The sequence below is a fragment of the Dreissena polymorpha genome, chromosome 12 (assembly GCF_020536995.1).
Source record: "Dreissena polymorpha isolate Duluth1 chromosome 12, UMN_Dpol_1.0, whole genome shotgun sequence".
Lineage (NCBI taxonomy): Eukaryota > Metazoa > Mollusca > Bivalvia > Myida > Dreissenidae > Dreissena > Dreissena polymorpha.
Window position 1 is genome coordinate 58,931,974 of NC_068366.1, and position 8,812 is coordinate 58,940,785.

Sequence of the window (8,812 nt, forward strand, 5' to 3'; positions counted from 1 at the left end):
TTTTTTCCACACATTTAAATAAGACAAGATATCTGAGTGTTTATTGTAAATGAAAAATCTAACCATAATAATTTTGATAAAATTCGGTTAATTGCAAACTGGCAAATTTCGTTAGTCTTTTATGACATTGAGGTACGATTTCAAGTCAGACTGACCGCGAACTAACCTTGATATCATCCTACTAGATGGAATGTATTTCGTTAAAGGAAAATGCAGACTGTTTGTGCTGGAAGCTGGTTTATGCAAAACTCAATAATGTATGAGGGGAATGGATGATTTCCATCGTCGGATACCCACGACTAATTCATTCCGTTACTCTCAAGATCCCGACTTAGCTAACTCGTGGCCACGAGTTATTCAGCCAACGAGTTATTCAGCCAATCACATACTATCTTGTTCCCTCAAATTAATCAGCCAATGAAAACGTCCCAAAAGCAAGGCTCTGATATAGCATATCATAGTACTATTAGTACTACTATTACTACTACTACTTCTGTTGCTGTTGTTGCTGCTGCTGCTACTACTACTACTTCTACTACTGCTGAGATTCCTTTACAAGGTCTTCTCCTTTTTAATCACTGAAATATCACTGAACAGTGAAGGTTCAGCCTTTGAGATCTGGCGATGTCCATAGTTCATCTGTGCACGCCTTGGTACCCCAGGTTCCATTGGACAGAATGTCTGCAACAGCAAAAAACACAGCTCCAATATGTCCGCCTGTCTGGGACGTAACAGTGCTGGTGCAGAATCCACCATAGGGTACGCCTGTGATTGTGTCCAGCACCACATACACAAGCTTAATCTCATCGGCACTTGTTACTTGTTACCTGTGATGGATTGAATTATGCTTTCAAGACAATTAATATTTCTGACTTCACGTTCTCATAGATTTCCACTGAGTGAACAAACTTTTTCAGCTGGTAAGACCTTGAGAGTTTATAAGTTCGAGCGCACTTTTCGTCAATCTGCTCTGTGTTCAGAAGGTATGTCTTTTTATTTTTGTCTTCTACTGCTGGTAGCTTATAGAGGTTCTTTGTCCACAGAATGGTCTGACTGATGTGTTTTTACTTTCAGCTTCTGATATCCATTCCTTTGAGCACTTGTAAATGACTCAACATTAAATGCAGACACACATTGCCAGACAGATTTGTCCCAACAGGAGATATGCAAAGAATGATGCAAACAATAATAATCCTTTTTTCTTTGGCAATTTTGGGTCAACATTAGTGGCTCCACATAGCTTCTTGAGCTCATCAACCTTCAATGCGGCAATATGGCTGTATGATGTATACTTCCATATGCGGGTATTGCTATAAGCCATCTAAAACAAAATAAAATCATAGTTATTGTATTGCTGTCTAAGAATAATATCAGTAACGTATTTGCTTTTTTCAATATACTACTAATTTTAATTCTTAAGGTCCCATCAAAAATTGTACGACACCCCAAAATAAGGATAATGTCTGACATTGTCACCCTAATGATTGTGTTTATATCTAAAGGTGTAGAGCTTTTAATAATAATACTCTTTCGTAAAACTAATTGCTGTATTCGTCTATCAATATTTCTAACAATATATGCTCCAAGGGGAGAGAAGTATTCTCAGATTAATAAGAAAATCACATTCTGCATAATATTCAAAAATACCAATTCATTGTTATTATTTTGATTCCGGATTTTTGCGCATGCGCTATGTACTGATAGGCAATGGTTACATTAAGGAAAACAACATGAATAACAATAATAATAATAATAAATCTCATTATTTAATTATAATTATCAATGGTATCAGTATGCTTTTGTGATGAAAAATATGAGTGATAGAAAGTGTAAGAGGTGCATTGAAATCAAACAGTCAACAAAGCCTTATTAAAAGCAAATTGCAGGACCGTATTTAAATGTTATGATCATTAATTATCTTTGTAAATGGATTTCTATTTTACAGAGAATGGCACTATTGATAAATTTAAACATACTACTGAAAAACATAACTTCACATGATGCATAACTGTGTATGCATGTATATTGACATCGCTTTACTTGTGAATATTAGTGACAAATATCTTTTATTTTACATTATATATCTATATTGTTTGTATTTTTCGTAAAAAGTATTTACCCTTGTTGCTGTAAAACGTAATTTATTGAATTTATGATGCCCTTCGTGCATTGCCGTAACATTCAATGTTCATACGAATGACGTAGTTTTAATTAACCAGTAACCGCTAAATACGTAAAATTTTATTTTTTTAATTATTAAAAAGTTTATTGTTTATAAATTAAATTGGCTAGTATCTTTACGGTGTACATTATCAGATAATCTAAAGTGCCCAAACGACTTAATTTTAGTACATGAAACATATCTTATTGAAGCAACAGTTTAGTACTTTGGCGGTAAATTACTCAACAAAATCACTTCTAAATAGTACCAGAAAGAGATGACGTGGTGGTATCATCAATTATATCTAATGGCCAGACTTTCATTTGCCACCTGTGGTGTTATGTCAATATGTTGCTAATTATGTGTGGACAATTTCTGCTCAAAACGAGAAAATCGGTTTGTGCTGAAGTGGCAATTAAACACCCGAATACAAATGCATAAACGATTTTAAGATAGATGCAAACAATCAAATAATACCAATTAAATTTATTGAAATATTTATTGAATGTGTCGAGATGTAAGTGGTCCCATACGAATACCATTATGGTAAGTTATTATGCCCCTCTTCGAAGAAGAAGGGGTATATTGTTTTGCTAGATGTCGGTCTGTCTGTCTGTCGGTAGACCAGTTCGTTTCCGATCAATAACTCGTCAGATGACCCCTATTGAAATTGGAGTCACTAGGTCAAAGGTCAAAGTCAATATCACACTAAGTGTGAAAAAAGTGTCCGATCAATAACTCGTCAACGCATTGACCAATAGGCTTGTTACTTCACTTGTGCATTGTTCTTGGACAGTAGATGACTCCTATCAAAATTTGGCTCACTAGGTCAAAGGTCAAGGTCACTATCACACTAAGTGTGAAAATCGTTTCCGATCAATAACTCGTCAACTGAATCACCGATTGGTTCGATACTTTCCATGTGTATAGGACTTGGACAGTAGATGAACCCTAATTGAAATTGGGATCACTAGGTCAAAGGTCAAGGTCACTGTTACACACAAAGTAAGAAATCGTTTCCGATCAATAACTCACGATTGATTCACTGATTGGCTTGATACTTCCCATGTACATTGGCCTTGGACAGTAGATGACACCTATTGAAATTTGGGTCTCTATGTCAAAGGTCAATGTCACTGTTACACACTAAGTGTGACATCGTTTCCGGTCATGACTCGTCAACTGATTCACCGGTTGGCTTGATACTTCTCATGAGCATTGACTTTGGACAGTAGATGACCTCTTTTGAAATTGGGGTCACTAGATCAAAGATTATGGTCACTGGAACAATAAGTGGGAACCGAAAAGCTTTTCTGATCAATTACTCGTCAACGAATCGACCGATTTGCTTGATACTTCCCATGCGTATGGGCATTCGACAGTATTTTGGGTCACTAGGTCAAAGGTCAATGGCACCGTCAGAATAAGTGTGATCATTGTTTCCGATCAATAACTCATCAACGAATTGACCGATTGTGTTGATACTTCACATGCTCATTGGCCTTGGACACTAGATGACTCCTAATGAAATTGGGGTTACTAGTTCAAAGCCCTGTTTAGGTGGGGGGGGGCATATGTCTCCAACCGCGGAACTCTTTTTATATGCTGTGTTCATCGAAATTATCTAGTAATTCTTTGTTTTTATCCTTATTTGTTTAAGTACAGTAAAACATCTTTGGCATGTTTAAAACTAAAATAAATGTATTATCGTATAAATATAAACTATCACGGTCAATTTCTTCCATTTGTTTGTGTCTTTATTTTGTCTACCAGAGTAGCCTGGGTATAAACACACAGGTGTTTAAAATGAACAGCACTTACCTGTAGAATACCTACAGGATGGTTTTCGGGCTCGTATGTAAGGACAACTTTTTTATCCCTCTCCATTCCGGACTTCGTATAGAACAGCCTTATGTGGGTCCCGCATATTTTATATATTACGATGTGGTGACTGATGAGTGTTTTTTTAGTATAGTTTACTGTTAACATACTAAACAGCACATTTTCCATTTAGTACTCACACGACTTATTTTCTAGTCAGCGTTTATCTAAGCGTTTTTGAAACAAGGTTTCTGCATCCACAACATTATGGTTTAAATTGTTCCAAACATCTATAACTCTGTAAAAGAATTGGATCAGTGTAAATGAAAGTGCACATCTTGAATTTTCAAGTTTCAAAGAGTGTCCTCTTCTGATGGATTTTGAAGTAATAAAAAAAATTCAACAGGCCAATCGTCAAGACCCTTCACCAGCTTAAATGTCTGAATCATATCCACTTGAAGTCTTATGTGTGCTAGTGTTGGAAGTTTAAGTTCTTTTTGTCTTGTCTGGTATGGCAGATCCCTTAAGATTTGAACAAGTCGTGTCACCCTCATTTGGACCCGTTCAATGCTCTCAATATCTTTACGGAGGTATGGGTGCCAAACTGCTTTAGCAAATTCCATGTGTGTCCTCGCCAATGCAGTGTAAAGTCTCAAGAAGAAAAGTTATCAAAAGACCCTTTTATAAGTGCTAGTATACTGTTAGCTCGATTTATCTTCTTATTTATGTGTTTGCTTAATTAAAGATCTCTGGTAAAGGTAACTCCAAGGTATGTTTCTTCTTTTACAGATTCTAGAGTCGTGTTGTTCATGGTATAATGATTATCCTATAATCCCATGCAGGGTTGTTATGTCCATAATGGATGAATTTACATTAATTTACATTGAATGAATGTTCCCATAAATCCGCCCATTTAGTTAAATTGTTTAAACAGTTCTGCAGTATGTTCGTTTGATCCGTTGTAGTTAAGAGTTGTGTGTCATCAGCGAATATTCATGTGGTACTTTTAGCAATAACCGGGATATCATTAACATAGATAATAACTAATATGGACCCCATGGCACTGCCCTGTGGTAGTGAACTCTCGACTGGTTTCCATAGGGAGCTGTTACCTTTAGTTGTTACCCATTGTCGACGGCCCAACAAAAAGCTACTAATCCAAGATAATAAGGTGCCCTTTATTCCATAGGAGGAAATAATTCAGCAATCGTTGGTGAGCCACTTTGTCAAATGACTTTACCAGGTCTTTATATACGCTATGAGCTGAACAGAGGTTGATCTAACACTTCGGAAACCATATTGTTGATCTGACATCCATCGATTTTGATTTATATGAAATATAATTGCTTTACGAAGAATCTTCTCGAGCATCTTAATTGCACACAAGACTTACCTTACGGTAATTGCTCGCGTCAGATGTACTTCCTTTGTTAAATAAAGGGGTGATTCGAGCGTCTTTCAATGTAGTCAGAACTATACCAGATGATACATATTTGATAAAAATTAATGTTAATGATTTTACAAATAAATTTACCGTACTCTTTAGCAGAAATGGATTAATATTGTCCGGCCCACAGATTTGCTTTCATCAAGTTCGTTTAGCAATCTTAAAACTTCTTCAAATATTTGGACATGTGTAAGGTTGTTCAATACCTCCTTGTCTGTTACATTTGGTACTGTTTCCATTTGGGGCTTTTTGTAAACATATTTGAAACAAATATTTAACACTTCCGCTTTCGCAATGTCTAATTTGGTAAATTCACAACTTTCTGCTTTTAGCCTAAGGTTAAAAAAACCAACGGCAGATTTTGTTTTACTCTTTACATACCACAAAAACTGTTTATGTTCATTTTTTACTTTCTGATATATTTTTCTTTCATAGTTTCTCTTTGTATTTTTGACACATTCATTTTTTCTATTTCTGTAATTAAACAATATTTAAATACTAGGTTTACAATGTAATGAATCAACACAGAAACTTTAATGTGTACAGTACATATACAATATTGATCTAAGAAAATTTCATAATTTCTTTCCCACTACCGCAAATATTTAATAACATTTCATTGACCGGCGAAAATCTTATTTTTTCAGGGTTAGGAAGTAGGCTGTTGTTAAACTATCTTATTACATCTACTTTCAGTTTAGCAAAAAATATCTATATTAATACATGTATTTATTTGATTTAATCCGTGTAACATCGATTTGAATAAAAAATGATGGTTAAGTAGATGTTTTCTACTAATCGAGAATTTTTGCTTCGCAGAATGGTGGTTTGCGCCCGAATACTTTGTTAACATTTTCACCGAACGTAAATTGTGCTTGATTTGGCCAGTTTGATCGATTACAATATTTTTGTTCGTAGATCTTTATAGATTGGGCAAATTAGAAGGAAGTATTATTCGTACTCAACAGTGTTTGCATTACAACGTTTACATGTTCGTTCATCTCTGGGTATGTTATTATATCTACCAGCCTATATTTCTTATTTATGTGCGCTAAGTTTAAATCTTAATAACTGTTGTTCATGATTTTCTATATTAATGCAGTCGAAATATTTGTATACAATGTGCATCAGGGATAAGGGATTAGCTATGTTTACATTTATTGGTAATCCCCATGTACACGATTATTGATGACAATATAAACACCAGGTATTTACATGGTATTGCCACATGCTAAAAAATGCCCGTGCCTCCAATTTTATTCGGATACATTCGTTTTTTATATAGAGAGATATGTACGAGTGAGCTGCTGAATGAGTGTTGTAGATTTTATGGACATGAGTGAACGTTTGAGTGTAAAGGTTTATGTCTGTCTGTTTGTTTGTTTGTTTGTGTGTTTGTTTATTTGTTTGTTTGTTTGCTTGTTTGTATATAGTACAGTTTGTTCTTGTACATTCCTTTGTATATAGATCACTCGCAATTCTTATAAATGTATTTTTTACAGATGTTCGTTATATCGTTGTGTGTGTGTGTGTGTTTGTATGTAAAATAATCTTTATTTTTCCTCCTTCGTTTGCCCACATCTCTTGAAATTGTTAAAAAAATAATATAGGAATTTACAAATTTATCCATATTATAACATAACACGATGCAATAATAGAACAATTGCCATTAATTGCAACGTCGGTGTTTTATATTAAATATTTTCTCTTAATGCAAATGCAATGCTTATTGATTTTGGCATGATCCGTATGATTCGCAAATATTCAAATTAAAACAAGTATGTTGTCATTACTGTCATAACAGCAGAATTAATATTTTTACTAAATTTATTAATACAATATTGAAGGAAGTGCAACACATAATGAATATTATTTCACACATGGTCCGTTTGGTCCGCAAATCTGGGCCGTATAGTCCGCTAATCTGAGCCGTGTTTCCGCAAATCTGGGTCGTATATTCCGCGAATCTGGAGGCCGTCTTATCAACGATCGTAAGCCAAAGATAATCGTAAGAAACAGCTAAGATCGTCGTACGATTTTATTAAAATTGTACAGTGTCTTATGAAAATTCGCTTCTTACCAAAATCTTACGATTTTGTCTAAACAATTACGACTGCCTCTGGGCATTCGCAAATATTGCGATATTCGTAAATATGGCGGAATTTGTCGCGTTGTTTGATGTAAACGAACAAAAGAGTTATTTTTTCTTTTCTTTTCTGTCATCTTTTCTCGTCTGCTTGTTATGACAGTTATTCGCATAATACCCTCATCGTGAAGAGTTTAACGATGACTCATTGCGCATGCGTGATTTTCTTGCGATTTGTAACTTGTCAAGTGCGTACGATGTGTTTGATAAAACAGTCGTACTGGAAATCTTAAGGTGGTCGTACGCTCATTTTTTTTCTTCTGTGATTTTATAAATCGTACGGTTATTGATAAGACGGCCTCCAAATCCGTATTGTCTGGGCCGTATGGTCCATGTTCCGTATTGTCCCTAATTCTACAGGGCCGTTGTGTATGATGGGTAATTGGAAAGTCGACAATGCCTCGCAAACTTACGAAATTCGACCTCAATTTTGTGATTGGTGACAACGAAAGCTTATCCAAAGCTTTATGGTATCACAAACAATATATCCATAACTCGATGTTGTAAAAAAGGTAACGGTGTTTTTTAATTCGTGTTAATTTATAAGACAGAGCCAAGAGGCTTGATAACAAACATGTACTGGAAACCGGGTAACACAATCCGGAAGGATATCGTAAATATCCTGGTGCAGTTCGTAGTTTTTTTCCATTTGGTAATGGGTCCAGGTCCCTTTTGATGAGGAAAAAGTGCGTTGTTTTCACAAATATTGGGAAATTAGTGTTTACAGGGACCTATGTTTGTATAGGTCACAGGGAAAAATATACTTTTTTTAAATTTGGAATGGGTCTCACTACCAGACCTTAAATTCGAACAACAAAAAAACTGTGGTGATACCTTGTGAGCCATTGTATTTAACTATATATTGTTTATAGTAGAAAATTTTATACTTATATAAGTTTGCAGTTGTATAGGAGCAAGAAATAAAATTTTGATTAAGTGTGCAAACTGTATGTCTTTCTACAGGGATGTGATTTATCAACGCATTTTTGCGCATCTGGCTGTCTCGGTAGTCCTTTCTGAGATTCACATAAATTCATAAAAAAATGAGGAGGTGGGTTCAACCAATTCTGAAAACATAATTTTTAGGCTCATGCAGCCAGAGAACCAGTCTTTTTCAGCCCCATTTTAAATTTGAATAAATTGTTATAAATATGTTGGTCGATACTCTTTATAATTATGGGATATTGTTTATTTCAGTATTATATTATCATAATTCAAGTTAATTCCATTTGAAAAA